A 23,831-nucleotide genomic window follows, 5' to 3' on the forward strand; every position below is an offset into this window, starting at 1 on the left:
CTAGTACTATCTCACCTATTAGTATTTCTAATATAGTTCAAGACACAGTTGTCGTTGATGATCATATGCAGAACATGATTAACGATGCTTTTGGAGTCGAAGATCATGCAAATTAAGTACCCATTGAATCAAATGCAGAGAAGGAGAAAAATGCAAGTCAACAAAGGTATGAAGAGGCCAAAGAGTACTATGAATTAAGTAGAGAAGGAGAAAAACCTTTATATGAAGGGTGTGTTAAATATTCAAGACTATCTTTTTTGGTAAAGTTGTATCACATCAAATGTTTATGTGGAATGACTGATAAAGTCATGACAATGGTTTTAGAGTTATTAAAAGATGCATTTGAATTTGCAAATATACCAAATTCATTCTATGAAGCCAAGAAAACAATCACCAAGCTTGATTTAAATTATGAAAAATCCCTGTTTGTCCGAATAATTGTATGCTTTATTGGGGTAATAAGGAAGATGAAGAAAGGGAGACCTGCAAAATTTGTAACACTTCCAAATGGAAATCAAAAGCAAAAGTTGGTGCAGTTGGAGTGTCTGGTGATGGCAATAATCGAAAGAAAGTTGCTGCAAAAGTTCTTCGTTATTTTCCATTAAAACCATAGTTACAAAGATTATTTTTGTCATCAAAGTGGGCCGAGGATATGAGATGGCATGCAATTGATAGTAAGAATGATGAAATGTTGAGGGATTCTAGAGATTCTAAAGCATGGAAACATTTTGACTTGACACACACTTGGTTTGCATCAGACCCACGAAATGTGCGTCTTGCATTAGCTAGTGATGGTTTTAATCCTTTTGGTATGATGAGTACAAATTATAGTATTTGACCAGTTATTTTCATTCCATACAACACTCCTCCATGGGTGTGCATGAAACATACATCTTTTATAATGTCAATGATAATTCCCGGTAAAAAAATGCCAGGAAATAATATTGATGTCTACTTACAACCACTAGTAAAAGAATTAAAGGAGTTATGGACAACAGGTGTCGATACATACGATTCTTTTAAAAAAGACACTACAAGAAAAACTGTTATTACCTATGGCAAATTTTATCTTTACCCACGGACTGTCCATATGTAACGTAAAATTACGCACGGATTACCCACAAACACGAGTTCCTAGCTAAATCGCTCGTAGGAAAATATTTTCCGACGGACAAGTCGTGGGACACACTTACTTAAGGATTGTCTGTGGGTAATATGACTCACTGAGTCTCCGTGGGTAATGTTACTCGTAGATTTGCCGTAGATAAAATAGTAGATACTTACTGACGGAAAAGTCGTAACTTACATTACTCACGGACCATCTGTGACAAAGTCTACTATTTTATATTTGATATTGATAATTTATCCATGAATTGTCCGTGGGTAATGAGAAAATGATTTTAATTCTATTTTTGTTTTTTTTTTTTACAGTTTCTTGTATTTTTTAATATATATTTAAAATAAATTGTAAGCATATTATAACATCATTGTCTAAACAAAGTGAAATATTATATAAATAGTGTTTTCAAAATACACATTCTGACTTCCATAAGTCTCAAAATAAGGACAATTTAAACTACCATGATTCTCAAAATAAGCACATTGTTACTGCCATAAGTTTCAAAATACACATAACGACACTATTGTAGAAATATATATATAGATAATGCCTACAAGTCTAAACAAAATATGTAGTCATAACTACTATACAAAACTGAAACTGAAACCAGTATTACTTCTCGCCGTCATCATCGCTAGACTCATCCTCGTCATAATCTAGATGACGACGACGACAGGATGACTCAGCCTGTATGGAAGCAACACTTTTTACCAATGTTGCTAGCTGCATCTGTAGTTTTGTAGTGCGTTGCTCTGTTTGTTGAACTTCCTCTTGTCGACGTAGCTCCCCTCGTGTTCTGCCGCTTTTGCTCGCTCCTCAAATGCTGCTATCTGTGCAGCTATCTCATTAGATTGTTGAGACAAGAAATTGGCGCAACCTCTAGATGGACGAGAATCTGGAACTAGACTTGCGACACCTGATCGATAAAGCGAGGATCTATGTCCAGCACCATAGATCCTCCCTTTATTCTTCCCCCCAACAGATTGGACCCACATGTCTAAGTGAGCTTTCGCATTAACCACTTGACTACAACTACTAGATGCTTTCCCACCTTTAAAGGCTTGTTGCAACTTACCTTGAAATATTTCTTACTCAAATAGAAAATCATGCAACATAGTCAAATTACTTTTACAAGAAATACAAATGAAAGAACGAATAAATGATTTAGTATTTCTTACATATGTTTTTTTTGCTCTTTCATCAACCCAAGAGTTGTCCTTCTTCTTAGTGTGAGTTTTTAAAAAGGCCTCATCCAATGTGAGGTCTCTACCTAACTCTTCAGCCTTACAAAAAATAAACAACAACAGAAACCGTGAACAAAATGAGAGTCAAATTTCGCCAGAAAAGAAAAACAACAAAATATTTTAGCAAAATAACTCTGCATTTTGAAACAGCAACACAACAAAACAATAAAAATAGCAAATAGTAGACATGTCCTGGAGTCAAACATTAAATGGTTATACAGTGAATACTTTGACATAGAAAGCGTACCATCCGAATGGTATGTTCAACAATGGATATAGATCCACCTGTATGGACAACTCCTCCTTTAAAAGAAGCACGATTTTTCTTAGCTCGATTTGATATCTCCTTATACGATGGATCCATCCATATCTTCTCAAGATCATCCCAAACAGTTTCTCTCATCCAAGTTGGACACTTGCGCTTCTTTCTCGCTTACATCAACATATCAGAAAGACGCATTGATCCTTTTGTATTGAAGATATTCTTAATTTGAAAATTGTGCTCAAGCAACCAAGCAACTTTTTCCTGCAATATTACATTACAAATAAGTTATAATATATTAATTAGTATCCACACATTAGTTGAACTCATTAACAAGATATATAACTTAATCTTACACCAAATTTGTCGAACCAACGTTCCAAAGTTAATTTTGGGATTGCTCCCCAGCTAGGATATGGATCAACATATTGTAATGTAATGACTAAGGTGAGGGCTCTCGAGGCCACCCTACACGGTAACCATCTGTAAACAATTTTTTTAAAAACATCAAATTTCTAAAAATAACTTGAAACGTACCATAATCCTCATATAGTAATGAAAAGCTAATCAGAATTTGTTACATACCCTCGACCATTCGGCCATATCATTGTTCTCCCATCAGGCGCAACCCCATGACTAGAATTGGAGCATCGTGACCCTTGAGTCTTATTACCAATAGCAACATGTGTTGAATGTGGTGGGTTAGCTGAAATTGAAGTGTGTCGTGAGGCAACAAATGTTAATGGTTGTGACGGTGAATGATCAGCAATCGGGGAAATGTTGTCTTCTGGGACAAAATTCGGTGTGGGCATCATCACTATAATTGGTTCAGTACCATGCACCTTATTAGGTTGTATTGGAAGCACTGCAGCTTGTTGGGTAGGAGGTTGAACAAGTTGTTGGGTGGGATGTCGCACATAGTGTGAGGTTGGTGTAGTGGCATTGACATCTAGTGGCAATTGATCAACTGTTGCTTGTACCTGCTGAGCTGCTTGAGTTACCTTAGGCGGTAAAATGATGCGATTTGTCTTGAATGGAAGCTTGAGTCTAATATTTTCTTTTGAAGTCATCCGTAAAGAATAAGATGAATAAAATCAATTAGCACACACACAATTCAAACAAACAATCAACAATTCAAGATGTAAAACTAATATATAAAAAGGTAGAATATGAAGATTTAAACAAATAATCAACTACTATTTATACTTACGAAAAATTCAAACGTCAATTGAAGAATCATCCCCATCTTCACCATCCATATCACTATCATTATCAATTGGAATATTTGGAACAAATGTTACATTGACTTCTTCATCGCTATGTGTTTCATCGTGCAAGCCAACCATTTCTTCAATTTCAGTTAATTGTTCAACATGTGTCATATCTTCATCTTGATATGGCATGTCCTCATAGACTCCGTCAACCTCTACATGACCCATAGGCTTTGCTTTGATAACGGCAGACCAGTGACGCTTATCAGTTCGCATTTCAGGATAAGGTACATAATACACTTGTCTAGCTTTTTGTGCAATTATGAAGGGATCATAGAGATCATATTTCCGATTCATCTTGATATCTGCAATATCATCATAGACTCCGTCAACCTCTACATGACCCATAGGCTTTGCTTTGATAACGGCAGACCAGTGACGCTTATCAGTTCGCATTTCAGGATAAGGTACATAATACACTTGTCTAGCTTTTTGTGCAATTATGAAGGGATCATAGAGATCATATTTCCGATTCATCTTGATATCTGCAATATCATACTGCGGATGAACTTTGGTTCCTCTATTTCGTCTAGGATCAAACCATTGGCAATAAAACAAGATGAAATAAAGATTCATAATAAAGGAGAAGATGAAATAAATAACACATGAAATAAATAAAGGAGAAGATGAAATAAATGATTCATAATAAAGGAGAAGATGAAATAAATAACACATGAACGTGATGTATAATACTGCATAAAACAATATATTTAAAAAATTGGTAAAATACAAACAAGGTAAGGTTCTTATTTTCTGTTTATAATTCACATCACAAATAATTTCTCTATACATGGTTATTTTATAAGCAATCTACCTTTGTTAAGTGGAACCTCATAGTTTAATCATATTACTTAAAAGGGTACTTGAAATTTTTTGTTATTTATATTAACCAAGAGCAGTAAAAGTATACTTGAGGTGTTAGCTAATGATCGGTGATAAAAGTTTAGTTTATAAATCTCAAAATGTTGAGTTCAAATCCTCTTGAGGATAATTGTAAAATAATCATTAATGTCACTCTTCAATAAATAAAAAATTGTTTATCATAACCAATAAAAAAAAGACATGTTATTTTCCAGAGTATAATATATCACCATGATCAAAATTCCCTATGCAAAAAAAACTTTCATGGATTTATTTTGCAAACAAAACTAGTATTTCTCATTATCATGTTTCATTTCTTGGATATATGCAATAAGTTATGTTATATATATATATATATATATATATATTTTATGGCTGCATTGAGAATTGAAGGAAAAATAAATGTTAAAATTTTTATACATATAACAGTTAAAATGAGCTGGTCTGGAGGAGATTGGATTTGTGGTTCTTGTCAGCACATAAGTTTCAAGAAGACGGATGCATGCCAAAATTGTGGATACCCTAAAATTGGAGGCCCTGATCCAGAAACATATAGATACAACTGGACCTTGGCAGGGGACTCGTATGGCAATGGTATGAACTGTGGAGCACACAACTATTCTAGCAGAACAAGCTGTTATAGATGTGGTGCATTGAAAAGTTCTTATTCTTGTGGATTTGGTGGAAACATGGAAGCATCTGATTGCAATTACCCTCCAGAATGGAAAACTGGTGACTGGATTTGCACTAGGTAAATTCACATCATCATCATCACATATTTTGTAACTAAAGTTCAATCACAAATGCCACATAAGATTCCTTTTGCAACAAATAAGAACACATTCCAACCAATTCCAATCAATTCCCAAAAAAATATAAACTTGTTTCAACCAATATAAACATGTATTAACAAATAAGAACACCTCAATGTCAGCATCACACCTCACAACAGAGTTAGGAGTTAGGAATTAATATCAGTATCCAAGCAAACAATATCCAAGCAAAAAAAAAAAAATCAGATTCCAAGCAAAATAAAAACGGTACCGCTAGACTCAATATCAATATCAGTATCCAAGCAAAAAAAAAATCAATATCACACCTCACAACAGATTTAGGGATTTTCAAGCTTTTACCTGTGAAATGAGATGTTAGGGACTTCAATGAGTTGTACAAGAACAAAACGTGAGAACGAGTTAGGGTTTGCAAATAAGTTAATAAATGTTCAGATACACAACAAATAATCATGAAAATGGAACAAATTAGAGAGAGCAAACGAGATAACAACAACGAATGGGAGTAAAATAGAGAAAAAAAGAACAAGAGAGATCGAATAAGAGAGAGAACACGAACGACAGAAGAACCAGAGAGAATGACAGAACCTGTGATTTGAAGTGGCGGTCTAGGGCGAACGACGTTGATTGAATGCGATGAAAGGAAAGTTCCCCTTTACTATGGAAGAAGGGTTTTTGTTTCTATCCCCTTTACTCTTACTTTTGTTTTGTTTCCTTACTGAACTATTACTTACTCTAACAAATGCCTTCTAAGAATTAACTTTTTTTTAAAAAAAAAAACAAAGTAATATACAAAACTATACTTTCAATTTACCCACGGATATTACCTACGGATAATCAGTGGTAACAAAAAATACGATTAAATTTTGGCAACTTCAAGTTGAGTTTCTTTTTTTTTTTTAACTTTACCCACGGATTTTCTATAGATATTTTATAATTTATCCACTAACTTACATTCGTGGGTAATTTTCCATAGGTATATGAATCTTTTCTTGTAGTGAGAGATGTTCACGTTACATGCAACTTTGATGTGGACAGTTAGTGATTTTCCGGGTGGGTACACTTTCTGGGTGGAACACTTACACTGGACTTGCCTGCCCATCGTGTAGCATTGACTCTAATCCTCGTCGTCTTCCTCATAGCAGAAAATGGTGTTTTATGAGTCATCATCGTTTTCTTGATCAGAGACATATATTTAGATTGAACAAGGTTCGCTTTGATGGTCAACAAGATATGTGTGGTCCATCAGATAAAGAAAGATCGAGAAAAAGAATATGTGGTGGACGACCTACACAAGGTGTCAATCAACAATGGAAAAAGAAAAACATATTCTTTGAATTTCCATATTGGAAGGATAATCTTCTGCGCCACAATCTTGACATGATGCATATTGAGAAAAATGTGTGCGACAATATCATATTTACTTTGCTAAATGATAGCACAAAAAGTAAAGATCATCTTAATGCAAGAAAAAACCTTAAAGCTATGGGCATAAGACCTGACCTTTGGCCCAATGAAAATGGAAGAATTTCTCCAGCCATATTTACTCTGACTATTAAAGATAAGAAGAGATTTTTAACAACTTTAAAGAATATCACTATGCCTGATGGTTATTCAAGCAACATTTCTAGATGCATTGACATGGAAAATCTTAAGTTGAATGGAATGTTGAAGAGTCATGATTGTCACATACTGATGGAACAACTTCAATCGTTAGCCATTCGAGCAACATTACCTGATGATGTTTCAGCTATAATGATTGAGTTTTGCTCATTCTTTAGACAATTATGCAGCAAAGTATTGAATGTTGATGATTTGGAAAAATTGCAAAATCAGGTTGTCCTCACTTTATGCCACATGGAAATTATATTTCCTCCCTCATTCTTCACTGTTATGGTTCACTTGGTTGTTCACCTTGTTGAAGAAGTTAAACTTGGAGGTCCTGTTCATTATCGATGGATGTATCCTGTTGAAAGGTAAAATATGTGTGTTCTTGTTCCTTCAATAATTAGTAGTTGACAATTTTGTTCTAACTAATATTATTGTGGTTCAATAATAGGTACTTAGGACTACTTAAATCGTATGTACGTAATAAAGCACGACCAAAAGGGTCTATTGCAGAAGGATACCTTGTACAAGAGATTCTTACATTTTGTTCAAGGTATATAGAAAACATTGAGAGTAGATGGAATCAACTTGGTTGTGTAGATGATGAGCCTATTAATGAGATACAGGCTGACTCACGTGTAGCTGAATTATTTCCTAGAGTTGGAAAATATGTTGGTGGTTCTTCATACTACCCCCTTACACCAATTGAAAAGTTACAAACTCATAGACACATTTTAACAAATTGCATCATAGTTGACTACTATCTAAGGTAAGTAATTTTATTATATTTGTATTATTTACCACTAAGTTTTTTTGTTGCTATACATCTAATTTGAAATAACCAAATAGGCAATATAGAAGTATTATTCGAAGCCAAATGAGGAGTGGTGCAAGGAGTGCTTCTGAGGTAGACAAGAAGATTCATAGAGACTTTCCTCATTGGTTCGGCAATCGTGTTAGTGTTCATGACAAAATTAGTGATTGAGTTGCTTTGATTTTTAATAAGAATGTGACTAATTGTATATTTTGTGGTGTTCAGATTTGCAACAATCTCGACAACATTAGTGGATCAGATAAAAAATTTCTCGTTAGTCTTGCTCAAGGTTCTTCTGATAAAGTTAGAATGTTCACTGCATTTGGTGTGCTCATTTTTGTTATTGTGTTCATTTTTGTGTTTAGCTATTTGAAAATCCTATTTGTTTGACATCTTTGAAAATCCTATTTGTTTAGCTATTTGCATTAGTCTAACTTGGTTGTCATCAATGTTTGCAGTGTAAGTGTGTTTGGAGTCTCAATCTTGTGAACAAAATGGAATCATCATATGAAGATATTCGACGCAAAACAATGAAAGATAATAAAAAAAGGATGGAGGCTCTCAATGTAACTCATCTCTCTCAATCCCTTCACAAATCTTCTTCTACCATTTCAAAAACCTCATCGGTTAGTAATAACTAAAAATACTAAAATTACATAATATTTCTTATTTGTATTATATGTTGACTTTTATTTATTTACATTGATAATAAATGATTGTAGCGTTTCACGAAGGGTCGGTCGATGCTTATACTACCAGGAGATCTTGAAGTAACCAAAATGAAGCACCTGCAGAGACATGGTTGACAACCAACATTCCAAGCGATAGAACCACTACCATCTCCGATGACAACACCACCAACTGCAGTGCAACAGACAAATCCACCACCTTCTCAAGCGACAACGTCGCTAGCTGTGCAAACGATAAAACCACATCTTTCTCCGGTGACAACACCAACTACTGTGCAAGCGACAGAAGCAACACATTTCTAAGAGACATCCTCTCAGTCTGAAGATGTGGTAGAAGATGAGCCATAAATTTCTCAAAAAAGGAATTCTACATTTTGGGATGTAGAAGTTATTAGTATGTTATCTAATGTCTAATTATATTTATAAAATTTAAATGTTTTACATGATTGCGATATGACATATTTCATTGACTTATGTGTTAGATGAGGTGGGGCATATTTCATTGACTTACGTGCTTAAAGCTCTTCCTAATGTTAGCAGAATAATAACTAGATGGAATTCAAATAGGCAACCGGTAGGATCAGCTGCTGGTTTGTTAGGCGGTTTTTTGGGTGAAATTGCAAGGAAGTTTAAGGATTTTCCTATAATGTACGACAATTGGAAACTTGTTCCATCGACAAGAAAAAATGAAATTTTTAAGGATAAAATACAGGTATCAATGATAAACAACTAAATATTCTTTATTGTTTTGATTGTAAACTAATTTTTTTTTTTATGATTATGCTAGTCAAAATTTGTTGTTGATGATGAAGACAACAAAAAATATATCCTTACGAGCCTTGGAAAGAAATGGTGAGATGCACGATGTAGGTTGTTTAAGAAATTTTATAAGTGGGATCTTTCTGTGTTGGAAAATCTACAAAATTATCCACGTTCTATTAATGAAGACCATTGGACTATTTTTGTCCAATATAGGCGTAAGACATATACGATGGTAACTATTCTTTTGTTGTGTTGTCATTTGTTTTCTATTGTTTAGTTTTTTTATGTCATTTGTTATCATTGCAGGAGAAGGCTGATAAAAATGCTGCAAATAGAGAAAAGCTAGCGATCCTTCATACATTAGGCTCTAAGACGCTTACAAGGAAGAGGGATGAGTTGGTAGGATTCACTCAATCTACTATTGATTGCATACTTAATTGAACATGTACTTATTACATGTGTTTACTTGTAGGAACTGAGAGATGGTCGAAAATACAGTAGGGATGAAATGTATTCAATTTGTCATAAAAAGTCTGATGGGTCATTTGTCAATGACGAAGCCAAGGAAAAATGTGTAAGTGTAAATAATAGAAGTGTTATGGAATTGTAACTATTTGTTATTGACCACCTTATAAATCAAAGATGCAACTGTTAATTTTGGTAATAGTGAGTTGCAAAGCTATAAAATTACTTATTTGTTTGGTAATAGTGAGTTGCAAAGTTAGTCATTTTTGTTACAGAGAGGAATTTAGTTTTCTTTATCTGTTTGCGCAGGAACAATTGCAAGCTGAAATTGGGAAGACTCCTTCTCCAAATGAAGCATTTGTTAATGTGTTTGGAAAAGAACATCCTGGATATGTTTGTTGTATGGCACTTGGAATAACACTATCACAAATTACTACATCTACTTCTCACTCTGTAAGATCAATGTCTTCCTCTGAAGCTAATGAAAAGATGGAGAAAATGCAAGTTGAAATTTATAGGCTTAAGAAAAGGGATTCTGAAGTAGATATGTTGAAGGAGCAAATTGCTTTCTTGTTGCAAATGAAAAATTCTAGAGACAAATAGGTAAAATTGTTTTCATAGCAAACCTATTTAACAAATCTTGTGAGAACTGTTTGTCCTTGATTAAAAATATCAATTGTGTAAAGATTTCTTATAGCTATAAGAGAATTTAGTTAATTAGTTTTGACAATATTTATCCATATTCATTGAGGTTAATATATACTTTTAGTTTTCTTCAGGCAATGGACATAGAATCGCCAATAAATGGTAGACGTTCATCTGAGTCCAGCCACCAACCTAATGATCGTGGAACAACATCATTATGGACTAATTAGATATTTGGATGAACCTCTAAGTTTGATGGAGTTGTTTTGTATTTTTAGCTACTCCACTAATATTTTGAATATTTAAACTACTTTATTTATTGTTTTAGTTAACTTCAAGGTATGAATTGGTGTTATTTCTTTTGAAAAAATTATATAAATTGGATTTAGGTACAATAGTTATTAATTATGTATTTAAATTATGTATTTAAATTATGTGGATGGTATTTATGAATATTTTTTATTTTAATTGATTTAAAATAGGAAAAAATTGTATGATATTTTTTTTATTAATTTTAAATTATTTGGTTTGCGACGATTCAAACTGCCTCAAAATAAATAAGCGACGGTTGATAACTGTCGTAACTGTTCAAAAATAAATAAGTTTGAGTGTATTTTAGCGACAGTTCTAACTGTCGCAAACTGTATTTAGAGGTGATTAGGAACCGTCGCAAACTTTGCCGACGGTTGGAACGACGATTTTGTGAACCATCGCAAACTGACCTCGCGACGCATGCATCTGCGACAATTGCAGAACCGCCGCAAACATCTTTTTGAGGCGGTTATAACCGCCGTAGGTCTCCTTTGCAACCGCCGCAAATACTTTTTTTTTTGTAGTGAAAATTCATATTTATATAAGAAAATAAGGTAATATGATAAATAATGATTTTCTAAAAAAAAATAATATTGTAAAATACTTAAAATAAAACTTTACAGCTGAATATTCCTTAATAATCAAAATATTTAAAATTAAATATTTAATAAATAATCAATTTTAATATTTGTACCTTTACTCTTGTGAGTACCTATGTGTTTGTATCCATACCTATTACCCGTACTCATACCCATTACCCACACTTTAACTAAAATAGAGCGATAAATAAATTATATTATTGTGATTAAATTTAAAAATTATTCAAATATCTTAAATTCAATCATAAAGTATTATAAACCAAAATATTTTCTAACTCAAAACATTTCAAATGGATACTCGTTACAATACACATTCAAATATCCATAATAATACTTTACGAAATTGTAAGTCCTAAAACAATATTATTCGAGATATGTAAAAATAATTGATAACAAGTTGCAAGTATATTTATAAAGTCACGATTATTAAGACATAAATCTTAGTTATAAAGTCACAATTATTTACCTATTCATCATAATCAAATTCTTAAAAAAATTAAACGTTTATCTTTCGATTATAAATATTGTAGTGGTCTAATGATATTAATAGATGTTAAAACATAAAAATAAAAAAATAAATTAAACTAAACACTAATATAATAAATAAATATTATATTTATATAAGTGCGGGTGGCGGGTACTATAATACTCGTACACGCACCCATACCTGTTTAATTTTGCGGATAATTATCCATTCCCGTATCTATATCCATTATGCGGATTTTTACTCTACCTGAATTTTTTTACGGGTATCTATTGGGTCTCAATCTAATTGTCATCTCTAAACATGATAAAGAAGCAGTTTCGGAAGAATCAAATTCAACATCGTTAAGAAAAGGAGACAAAAAGAATATGTACAATAGAGAGCTGGTACTCATGCATTAGAGTGGAACATACTCGAAGAAACAGAAACTAGGTAATAAGTATGAACTTGAGAACGTTTATTCTGTTTCAAGATTGGTAAAATTATATATATCGTCCAAGTCATTGAAGTGAACATACACAAATCAATCCTCAATTCCTCGTGCCAGCAAAATTAAACTCATTCGAAAATATAACAAGCACTCTACTCATGTGGCTCTCCTTTTCCCTTTTGACAAGAGTAGCTTATCAAGTTATCAACAAAGAATGTGCAACAATGTCTACTTCTCAAAATTGACCAAAGCTAATAAAAACCAATAAGCTATCACGTGTGGCATTGTGCCTAACTTGTGTGCGTGTGCAAGGTGCTGTCCACTCTAATCTTCGACTGATGTGTAATTAGTTAGATGCATAAATTAAACTATTCTTATACATACAAACTCATAATATTTATGCATTATTTTTCTCTCCCTCAAAATTTAGATGTTATGTGAATTATAAATTTGGTGACTTATTTTTTTTAAATCATATATTCATTGATTATCAAATACTAATACTATTCAACATAAAAGATATGCAAATAAACTAATTATTGATTATTTTAATACATCGGAGGTGAAATAAAATATTAAAGAGAAAAAAACTAAAGAATTATATCTTGAAAAGCGCATGTTATTTATAGAAAAATTAATTATATATGTATTTATCTATTGAACATGTAAATTGTCAATTACCAATACCAGCAACAACATCATCCATTTATATAACTTTTTTATAACGTCTATTACTTTTTTTAATATATGTAAAAAACACAATTAAATTTATAATTAAGGACGAATGTAATATTTAAATATATTTTTTAATCTGTTTTTTATTAATCTTTAACCAATGTCTCAACATTTGTTAGCATTTTATTATTCTTAATATGATAACAAATTATCTTTTCAAATAAAAAATAAATAAATAAATTAGTATAAGAATTAAGAACACTTTTGTTATTGTTATTTCATATTAGAATTAAATTGGTATACACTATCAACATAAATATTTTATGCATAGTTAATCCATCACAGTTTTCAGATCATTAATTTTTTTATTTTAATCACAATATTACATTCAAATCACAAATAAAACAATTGGTGATTGATTGTAAATGTAAAACTTTACACTTAAAAATACATCAAAATTAAATTCTAAAATATTTCAATTTCAAAGTTGGCATTGATTTATCCGATCACTAACATGTTAAATTAAGAGCTAACGACCTTAAAAAACCAAAAATGTTAAAATAAAAGGCAACACCCCTAAAAAAAAAAAAAAAAAAAAAAAAGCTAATGACCAAAATGGTTTATAAAATTGTAAAATTTTCGGAGATTTTAGTTCTTAAAGTTTGTGAATAAGAAAGACATCAATTATTTCAATGCCTCTAATATATGACATGGATGTTAAATGTATACATAACTATCTCCATGTAGATGTTGTTAGATAGTTTTATTATATATTAGTAGTAGGGGTATTTTAGACATTTCTGTTCTTTTATATATATATATACTCATTGTAACTCTATTAACTGAAGTTTGGTTTATTCTATGTTATGAAACCCTAGAGTGGTTGTCTCTCTTCTCCCTCTTTTCATTGTTAACATGGTATCAGAGCTTTGGTTGATTTTGGGATCTACTATAAAGAACAAAGAGATTATTTTGATAGGAAAGACAACCACCAAAAGAGAAAAAAGAAGAGTAACCCTGTTCCCGATTTTGTTAACATGGTATCAGAGCTTTGGTTGATTTTGGGATCTACTATAAAGAACAGAGAGATTATTTTGATAGGAAAGGCAACCACCAAAAGAGAAAAGAGAAGAGTAACCATGTTCCCGATTTTGTTAAATCAGTCTCACAAAAACATCGATTGCACATTCGTTACCCGTTGGATCGGGCTGATTTTTGGACAGCAGGTTCACAATATTCAGGTCTTCGTCTTCAACGATCGGATCAGCTAAACGACGTATGTAGGGGGAGAAATCGGGCTCGCACAACACCATATTATCCCTAATTTATTTTGTCTCAGTGATTGTGTTTTTCGTATTTTCTTGTCATTATTTGTTATGCTGGTGCTAAGGATGATTCTCTTCAAGCACATTGGAAAACACATTGTCCGAAATTGGGGAGAGCACATAAGAAGAATTTTAGGGGGCCATCGTCCAATGTTGTTGCTTCTGCTCCTTCTCCCATTGGCTCTTGTCTGGTTCTGTATACTCATCTGAGACTGCTTCCCAAATATCTGATATTGTAGAACAACTTCAAAAAAAAAAAAAAAAACTGCTTGTTTGTTATGATCAATATTAAGGAGTTGATTTTGGGTTGGTTCACATGCTTTCGATTGTTGTGGTTCTTTGCTGATTTGGTTGGTAATTTAATTGTTCGTCTCTCCTATCTCTTTGGTTGCTTTCTTCTGTGTTGTCGCTCTCTCTGTTGCTTCTTCTGTTTGATTGCTCCTCTCTCTAGTGATTTGCTTTGTTGCTTCTCTCCATATTGATTGTTCTATTTGTTTGCTCTTCTCTCATGTGGTTCATATATTTGGTTGCTTCTCTCTTTGTTTAGTTTAGTTTGGTATAGTTTAGTTTGGTTTGATTTAGTTTGGTTTGATTTAGTTTGGTTTGATATGATTTAGTTTTGTTTGGTTCTATTTGGTTTGGTTTGTTTTGATTTGGTTTCGTGGTGCTACTTCTTTGGTTGTTCATATCTGTTGATTTTGATATGGTTGTTGCTCCTTTTTTTTATCGCTCCTTTTTTGGTTTGATTTTTTGTTGGCTCGGTTCTTCTCTTGATTGTGACTATTTGATATGATTTCTTGTTGGTTTAGTTTCTCTCTTTATTGTGAATGTTTGGTATAGCAAATGATCCTATCTTTGGCTTCTACTTCTTCTTTCGTTGCTTCTCTCTTTGTTGGTTCTTCTATTTGATTATTGCTTCTTCTTTGGTGACATCCCTCTTGTCTCACCGGCTGTCCAACCACCTCCTACGATTATTGATCCTCCTCGTTACCCTCTCACGATGTAGCTAAATATCACTAGAAGTGGGGTTGAATAGGGATTTTGCTGTAAAAAATAATTTTCAAGTGTTTTTAAAACTATCCTCTCGCTGAGGATGGTAAGTCCGAGATTTGAAGAATTTTCAAGTGAGTGAAGGTTCATCCTCAAGTGGGATTTTGAAAAATTTGAAGATTTTAGTCAAAATCATCCCATAGGGAGCAGATCGTCCCATCACAACAGCATTCACCATGAAGTAAAAAATAACATATCCTAAATGAATAGGAGTACCAGTCATCAAATGGTGAATGATCATGAGGTCAAGATCCGTGACCTTCTCAACGCTGCCAGCTCGGGGCGTGATGGAGTGAACACAAATATTGTTGAGGATACGACACATAGGAACGAGGTTGGAGGCCACTAACGATTTTGGAGGTTTGATGAGAGTATTTTGGAGTACTGAGGTCCTAGTGATGACACATTGTGAATACCATGTCTCAGTTAAGCAGTAGGCTCCTTCATTGCGTATATCTAGGATTTGACATAGCGTAGTGGAGTTTATTTCCATATGAACCCCTTTTAGCACCATACTGAAATTAGTGGTGCCTTTAGAACCCTTTGAAGCAGCATAGAAAACCCTTACAAGGTGAGGATACTGAGGTTCATTGATTTGGAAAAAGGAGGTCTATCCGAGTTGTTCAAACATTTCTTCCACATTAAATCATCCTTGTTTGATATCGGCAAGGTCAATGATTTTACCATTGACCACAAATTTGTTTTGCCATTTTGAGATATAGTTGGTTTCTAATTCGGCCGATTCAAAGAATGGATTATTTCCAGAATTTTTTGTGGATGAGGATGGGGGTTTTGATGAAGAAGGTTTGGCCTTTTTAGGAGTTGGAGTTTTGGAGGTAGATTTCGCAGGAGGAGGCTATTGTGAAGGTTCAGGAGGTAGATTGTTCTTTGGGAGCAGAGGATGATGAATTTTTTGAGATTTTTGGAGTGGTAGAAGGAGAAGAAGAACTCTTGGATGGTTGAGAGGAAGGAATGGTATTCAAGGAATTTCCTTCAGATTGGGTTTCCTCATGATAATTTGACTCAGTGCATGAGTAGACATCTTGATTCTCTTCTGGTTCTTGAGAAGAGATTTTGCGTTTTGCAGAAACTTTGGTACGAGCCATTGAAAAAAAATAGAGTGGAAAGCAACTGATGAGTAAAGGGAGTTTTTTTTACAGATGGTTGATGAGAGAGATTGATGGAGGATGGGAAAAATATAGATGAGGACAGAAGATGTACAGGAAGAGTCATGGGAGGAAACGTGTGAGAGAAAGGAAAGTTAATGCGCCATTTGCCTAGGTACCTAGCGTGATGATGGATGAGGCAGCTGGGGACACGTAGCCGTTAATGCATCGAATGCACGGCGTGAAACACGGAGGCAGGCGCCACGCGTGCTGGCTAATGAGAGAGGAGGAGCGTGCTGTTTTTCTAGGTTGCCGTGTCAAGGGAAGTTACACCAATAAGGACATTCCGTCCTCTGGTGGTTTTTGCCATTCTCACAGTTTTATACTAAAAATATATATACATTTAAAATAAAACAACATAAATTTTTGGATTTTTATTTAATAAAAAATAATAAGATAAAAATAATAAAGGAACATAAAAAGAATAAATCAATTAATTTTAGACAAATTAAGGATTGAGAGTTCCTCCAAGATCTTTTTGAACTTGTCCTCTTGGAGAGGTTTGACAAAAAAATATGTACTAATTGATTTTCAGTGTCAATAAACATCAGTTCTAAATCCCTTTTTTGCACATGATCTCTTATAAAATGATGTTTAATTTCAATGTGCTTAGATCTAGAATGTTGAATGGGATTTTTAGACAGATTTATTGCACTAGTATTATCACAGAGGATGGGAATTTTTACGTACCTTAGTGAGTAATCCTCAAGTTGATTTTTTATCCAAAGTAATTGTGAGCAACATTGAGCGGCTGATACATATTCTGCCTCAGTAGTTGAAAGAGCAATGGTACTTTGTTTCTTGCATAACCAACTTATTAGGGATTTACCAAGAAATTGGCAAGCACCACTTGTGCTTTTTCTTTCAACTTTATCTCCCGCGTAGTCGACATCACAATACGCTATGAGGTCAAGATTGGAACATTTCTTGTACCAAATTCCCAGATTTATAGTGCCAACAAGATATCTGAAATCCTTTTCACTGCAGTGAGATAAGATTCTTTAGGAGAGGATTGAAATCTTGCACAAAGACCGACTACAAACACTATGTCCGGTCTGCTGGTTGTTAAATACAACAATGATCCTATCATCCCTCTGTACTCTTTTTCAGATGTTGGAGTTCCTTCATCATCTTTGTGGAGTATGAAGGATGGGTGCATAGGAGTTCCCGTACTCTTGGCTGAACTCATGTTATATTTGTTGAGCAAATCCTTGGTGTATTGTTCTTGTGATATAAAAAAACCATCCTCTCGTTGTTTGATTTGCAAACCAAGGAAGAATTTTAATTCCCCATCATACTCATCTCAAACTCACTTTGCATGAGGTTGGAGAAATCTTTACACATCTTTTCATTTGTGGATCCAAAAATTATGTCATCGACATAAATTTAAACAATCAATAAATCATTCTCAAGAGTCTTCTTGAAAAGAGTTGTATCAATCTGCCCTCTAATAAATCCATTTTCTTTTAAAAAAGAGCTTAACCTCTCATACCAAGCTCGAGGAGCTTGCTTTAAACCATAAAGAGCTTTTGAGAGTTTGAACACATGGTTCGACCTCTTCTCATCCTCAAACCCAGGAGGTTGACAAATATACACTTCCTCATTTAAGAACCCATTCAAAAAGACACTTTTGACATCCATTTGAAATAGTTTTATACCTTTATGAGTTGCATAAGCTAAGAGGATTCTTATTGCTTCAAGTCTTGCTACGGGTGCAAACATTTCATCATAATCAATTCCTTCTTGTTGATGGTACCTTTGTGCCACTAGTCTTGCTTTATTTCTAATGACTTCTCCATCCTCATTTAGTTTGTTTCTAAATATCCATTTAGTCACAATAATAGATTTGTCTAGAGGATGGGGTACAAGATTCTATACCTTGTTTCTTTCAAACTGTGAGAGTTCTTCCATCATAGCTTCAACCCATGATTTGTCACCAATAGCTTGATCAATCGTTTTGGGTTCAACTTGTGATATCATGGCCATGTTGGTAGTATTTTCTCTTAGAGAGTTTCTGGTTCTCACACCATCTGCAGTATTTCCAATGACTAGATCTAGAGGATGATGCGTGACTATTTTCCATCCTCTTGGAAGTTGCTAAGAGGTTGGGTCAGACTCATCCTCTTCGTGAGGATCGGGTATTTGAGAGGATTATTGTTCATCTTCTTCATCTTTATCCATTTTTTCTAAACACAAGTCATCAAACTCATAAAAAATAACATGCATGGATTCCTCCATAGTTTGAGTCCTAAGATTATATATTCTATAACCTTTTGACGTTGTGGAGTATCCTAGAAAAATTCCTTTATCGGATTTTGGATCAAACTTTCCCAAATTTTCTTTATTATTTAGAATGTAGCAATAACACCCAAATATGTGAAAATAGGAAATATTTGGTTTTCTCCCTTTCCATAATTCATATGGAGTTTTGTTCAAAATTTTTCTAATGGATGTACGATTTGAAATATAACAAGCGGTATTAATGGCTTCGGCCCAAAAATATTTTTCAATGTTGGCTTCATTTAAAATAGTTCTAGCCATTTCTTGTAAAGTTCTATTTTTCCTTTCAACAACCCCATTTTGTTGGGGAGTTCTTGGACAAGAAAAGTTGTGAGAAATACCATTTTCTTCACAAAGATTTTTAAAGGATTCATTTTCAAATTCACCTCCATGGTCACTTCGCACCGAGACAATTTTTGATCCTTTTTCGTTTTGAACCTTTTTACAAAAATGGTGGAATGCCTCAAAGGCTTCATCTTTATGTTTTAAAAATAGAACCCAAGTAAAACGAGAAAAATCATCAACAATTACAAAACCGTATCATTTTCCACTAAGACTTGGAGTTTTGATAGGACCAAAAAGATTAATGTGAATAAGTTTAAGAGGATGATTTGTTGAAACAAAGTTTTTAGAGTGAAAACTACTTTTAACTTATTTTCCTTTTACACAAGCTTCACAAACTTTGTCTTTTTCAAAATTAATTTTTGGAAGTCCTTTTACTAATTCCAAATTTGCTAATTTAGAAATAGTGTTTAAGCTTGTGTGACCAGCTTGTTTGTGCCAAATCCATTTATCTTTTTCAATGGAAACAAAACAAGATTCAGTAGGTAAATCATCAAGATAAAGTTCATATAAATTCTTTTTTCTAAAACCGGAAAAGAAAACTCTACCCGAGGATGAGTGTTTAACCTCACATAGAGTTGGCTTAAAAATAACTTCAAAACCACTATCACATAATTGACTAATGCTTAGCAAGTTATGTTTTAAGCCATCCACATACTGAACATTTTCAATTTTTGCAGAATTATTCTTACCAATAATACCTGTTCCTTTTATTTGAGCTTTATCATTATTACCAAATGTGACTGATCCTCCATCCTTTATCTCCAATGACATGAAGCATTGCTCATCCCCTGTCATATGCCTTGAGCAACCACTGTCCAAATACCAAGGCTTTCTTTTGTTGATTAGAGGAAGAACCTGTATTAGAGTTTAAAAGTGACTTAGGTACCCATATAGCATTCGATCCTTGTTGGTTAGTTTGTCCTCTTGTGAGGACTTTCCTTTTGTGATAACAAATAGAATCATGGTGCCCATGTTTACCACAGAATGAGCATGCTGACTTTACATTGTTAGCTTTCTTCTTAGCATGACAAATTTTGGAAGTATGTCCAAGTTTTTTGCAAAAGGTGCATTTAGGCCTATCCTCACGTTTTTTAGGCAAGAAAAAAATTTCATACAATTTTTGTTTTTGAGAACTTTTAAAACCAATACCATCCTTGTCAAATATTCCAGATTGAGACCCCATTATCTTTTGAAATGTTTCTGTAGATTTGAAAAAGTTGGAAATATCGTTTTTTAGTTCCTTAACCTCTATTTTCAAAATCTCCTTTTTTGTGTCCTCGTCGGAAGGTTGAGGATGAGTTTCGGCTATCCCCTCGTTAAGAGTTTTTTGTTGCTCTAACATTTGAAAATGAGAATGCTGCAATTCTTGAATGATTTTAACATACTCATCATTCTTTTTTTGAAGCTCCTCATTTTGTTTCTTTATCTCAACAAGTTGGTTTTTTTTGAAATATACATTTTTGAGATAAAGTGTTTGAGTCATTTAAGAGGCTATCAAATTCAATTTCTAATTTCTCACAAGTAGGACATAGTTCAGAAATACTTACCTTTTCAGTTTCAGATTTTGCCATGAGACATAGGTTGGCCTCTTCTTCCTTTTCTTGCTCAGAGGATGACTCATCATTATCATCCCAAGTAATCATCATGGATTTGTTTTTGTATGGAAATCTTCTTGAGTTCCTTTTGTTGAGAGGACACTCAGTTTTATAGTGTTCCATCTTGTTGCATCCATAACAAGTTATTTGACTTTTATCAATTTTTTCTTTTTGAGGAGGTCCTTTATTCTGTCCTCTTCTGTTTATCATCCTCTAAATTCTTGTGGAAATCAGAGCGAGTTCATCCTCATCCTCATACAGAGGATACTCTGTGTTTTCCTTCTTTATGACATCTTCATTCTTCTTGGAGGATGAACTTTCTATTTGGCTGGTTTTTAGAGCAATCATTCTTCCCTTTTTGGTTGGTTTATCTTCCAGCAACAGTGGTTCATGAGCTCTTAGAGTTCCAACCAAATCTTCTAATTTCATGTTGGTCAAAGCTCTTGCTTCTGTAATGGCAGTTACCATTGGCCTCCATTCTTTTGGTAAACTTCTTAGCATTTTTCTTATCCTTTCTTGAACGGAGTATACCTTTCCAAGAGATCTCAAGTTATTTATTATGATTGTTAACCTTGAGAACATTTCATCAATAGTTTCCTCCTCCTTCATTTCGAATAGTTCGAAATTTCTTACTCCCATATCTATCTTTGCTTCTTTTACATGGCTTGATCCTTCATGATGGATCCTTAGAGTATCCCAAAGCTCCTTAGCGTTTTTGCACTCTTCAACTCCGTCATACTCTTCCCTTCTCAAAGCACACGTTAGAAATAAATGAGCTTTAGAGTTTAGGAGTACCTTTGCATTTTCATCCGCCGTCCATTGTGCTTGAGGTTTCTCATCGGAGGCTGCGTCTGTGTTGTTGGTTCTAATGACGTGATCTCCATTTTCCACCACTGACCACATGTTGTTGTCTTGTGATATGAGAAATAGCCTCATCTTACCTTTCCAGTGGTAGTAATCTGTACCATCAAAGTAGGGAGGTCGGTTGGATGATCCTCCTTCAAGAATGTACTTAGCTTTTGACATTTTTCTTTTTGGATCTTTTTCTTTTACACTTCTAGGTGTATTTTTTTAGAGAACCTTGCTCTGATGCCAATTGATGTAGCTAAATATCACTACAAGGGAGGTTGAATAGGGATTTTGTTGTAAAAAATAATTTTCAAGTGTTTTTAAAACTATCCTCTCGCTGAGGATGGTAAGTCCGAGGATGGGTTTTTCAAACCTTCAGTTTTGAGTTGAGCAAAAGAGTGAGAGAGAAATATGAGAGAGACACACACAATTTTATACTGGTTCACCCAAAGATGGCTACGTCCAGTCCTCACACCCTTGTGAGATTTTACTAAAGTTCAAACAGATCAACCTCACGCCGAGGATGATTACAAAATGTGTATTCTTTAGCTTCACAAAGCTTACAATCAATTTTCAAATATTTCCAAGTGTGTCTCACATGGAAATTGCAAAGTAATATGAGAGTGATTGATTCTAAATACTTTTTCAAATGATTTACAAAGATATAGTGTAGGATTGAAGAAAGTATGTAGTGAGGATGAGTGTTGCTTTTTATAGCTTTAAGATGCTTGATCTTTTTATGCAATTGTGTTGTGTTTAATATGATGAAGAGCTTGCTGCATTTTATAGAGGTCCATGCTCTTTGATGACCGTTGGAATTCATTACAAAAGATCCAAAGTTTTTCATCATAATACAGAACTGCCATTCAGCTTGTTCTTGGACTGGCAGAGGCCATCCTCGCGCATGCAGATCAACTTCCTTGAAGCTTGATCTTGAGATGTCCTTGTCTATTCTCTTTTTATCAAAGAGTGCAAGGCTGTTTCTTTGACTAGGTGAGCTACAACCTTTTCAAAAACTTTAAGGACTAGGTTGATTTCAACTTTTGAGGGTGATGTTGACAAGAGAGAAAGCTACCCTCTTACATAGGACTGTCATCCTCCAGTCCGAGGATCAGATCTGCCATCAACATGTGATCTTCCATTTTTGGCTTGTTTGTTGTTGCCTTTCTTTAACTTGACTTCTTCATGTATTCATCCGTGCAAGCACTATAAATGGTCTGATTTTAGCCTTTGCACATGCTTGATGGGTTGCTTTCAACTTTGCTGAACCATCCTCAGCCTAGTTTGTCATCCTCTAGACTTATATCTAGCTATTCTTGTCCTTTTCCTTTTGGCCTTCTAACTTCTTTATTTCAAATACTTTTATTTATTTATTCTTTGACATTGTTGTGCATTTCTTTAATGAATAAAAACATTTGTTCTGGTGAGGACACATATTGTGCATATTTGAAGATTCAACAGCTCGCAGGGCCATCCTCGCCGTTTTCCATCCTCAGATTTGAATTTGATTTGTCTTTCTTTTTGCCTTAGTGATGAATAACCTATTTTCTTATATGAATACACTCAAAAGCACATATTAGTCATTAACCACAATCATAATCTTTTAAGTAATTTTGTTATCATTAAAATCATTCCAGAGATTTTGTCTCAACATAGTTTAGTTTGGTTTGATTTAGTTTGGTTTGATATGATTTAGTTTTGTTTGGTTCTATTTGGTTTGTTTTGTTTTGATTTGGTTTCATGGTGCTACTTCTTTGGTTGTTCCTATCTGTTGATTTTGATATGGTCGTTGCTCATTTTTTTTATCGCTCATTTTTCGGTTTGATTTTTTGTTGGCTTGGTTCTTCTCTTGATTGTGACTATTTGATATGATTTCTTGTTGGTTTGGTTTCTCTCTTTATTGTGATTGTTTGGTATAGCTAAGGATCCTCTCTTTGGCTTCTGCTTCTTCTTTCGTTGCTTCTCTCTTTGTTGGTTCTTCTATTTGATTGTTGCTTCTTCTTTGGTGACATCTCTCTTGTCCCACCGGCTGTCCAACCACCTCCTACGATTGTTGATCCTCCTCGTTACCTCTCTCGTCAACTTTGTTTGAGCCTTCTTCCAATAAAGAGTTTGTTCTTGATCTTCTTTGGCAGCAGGCTATGGCAGAAGAACTATCTGCATTGCCTAAAACCAATACTTGGGAATTA

The sequence above is a fragment of the Cicer arietinum genome, chromosome 6 (assembly GCF_000331145.2).
Source record: "Cicer arietinum cultivar CDC Frontier isolate Library 1 chromosome 6, Cicar.CDCFrontier_v2.0, whole genome shotgun sequence".
Taxonomy (NCBI): domain Eukaryota; kingdom Viridiplantae; phylum Streptophyta; class Magnoliopsida; order Fabales; family Fabaceae; genus Cicer; species Cicer arietinum.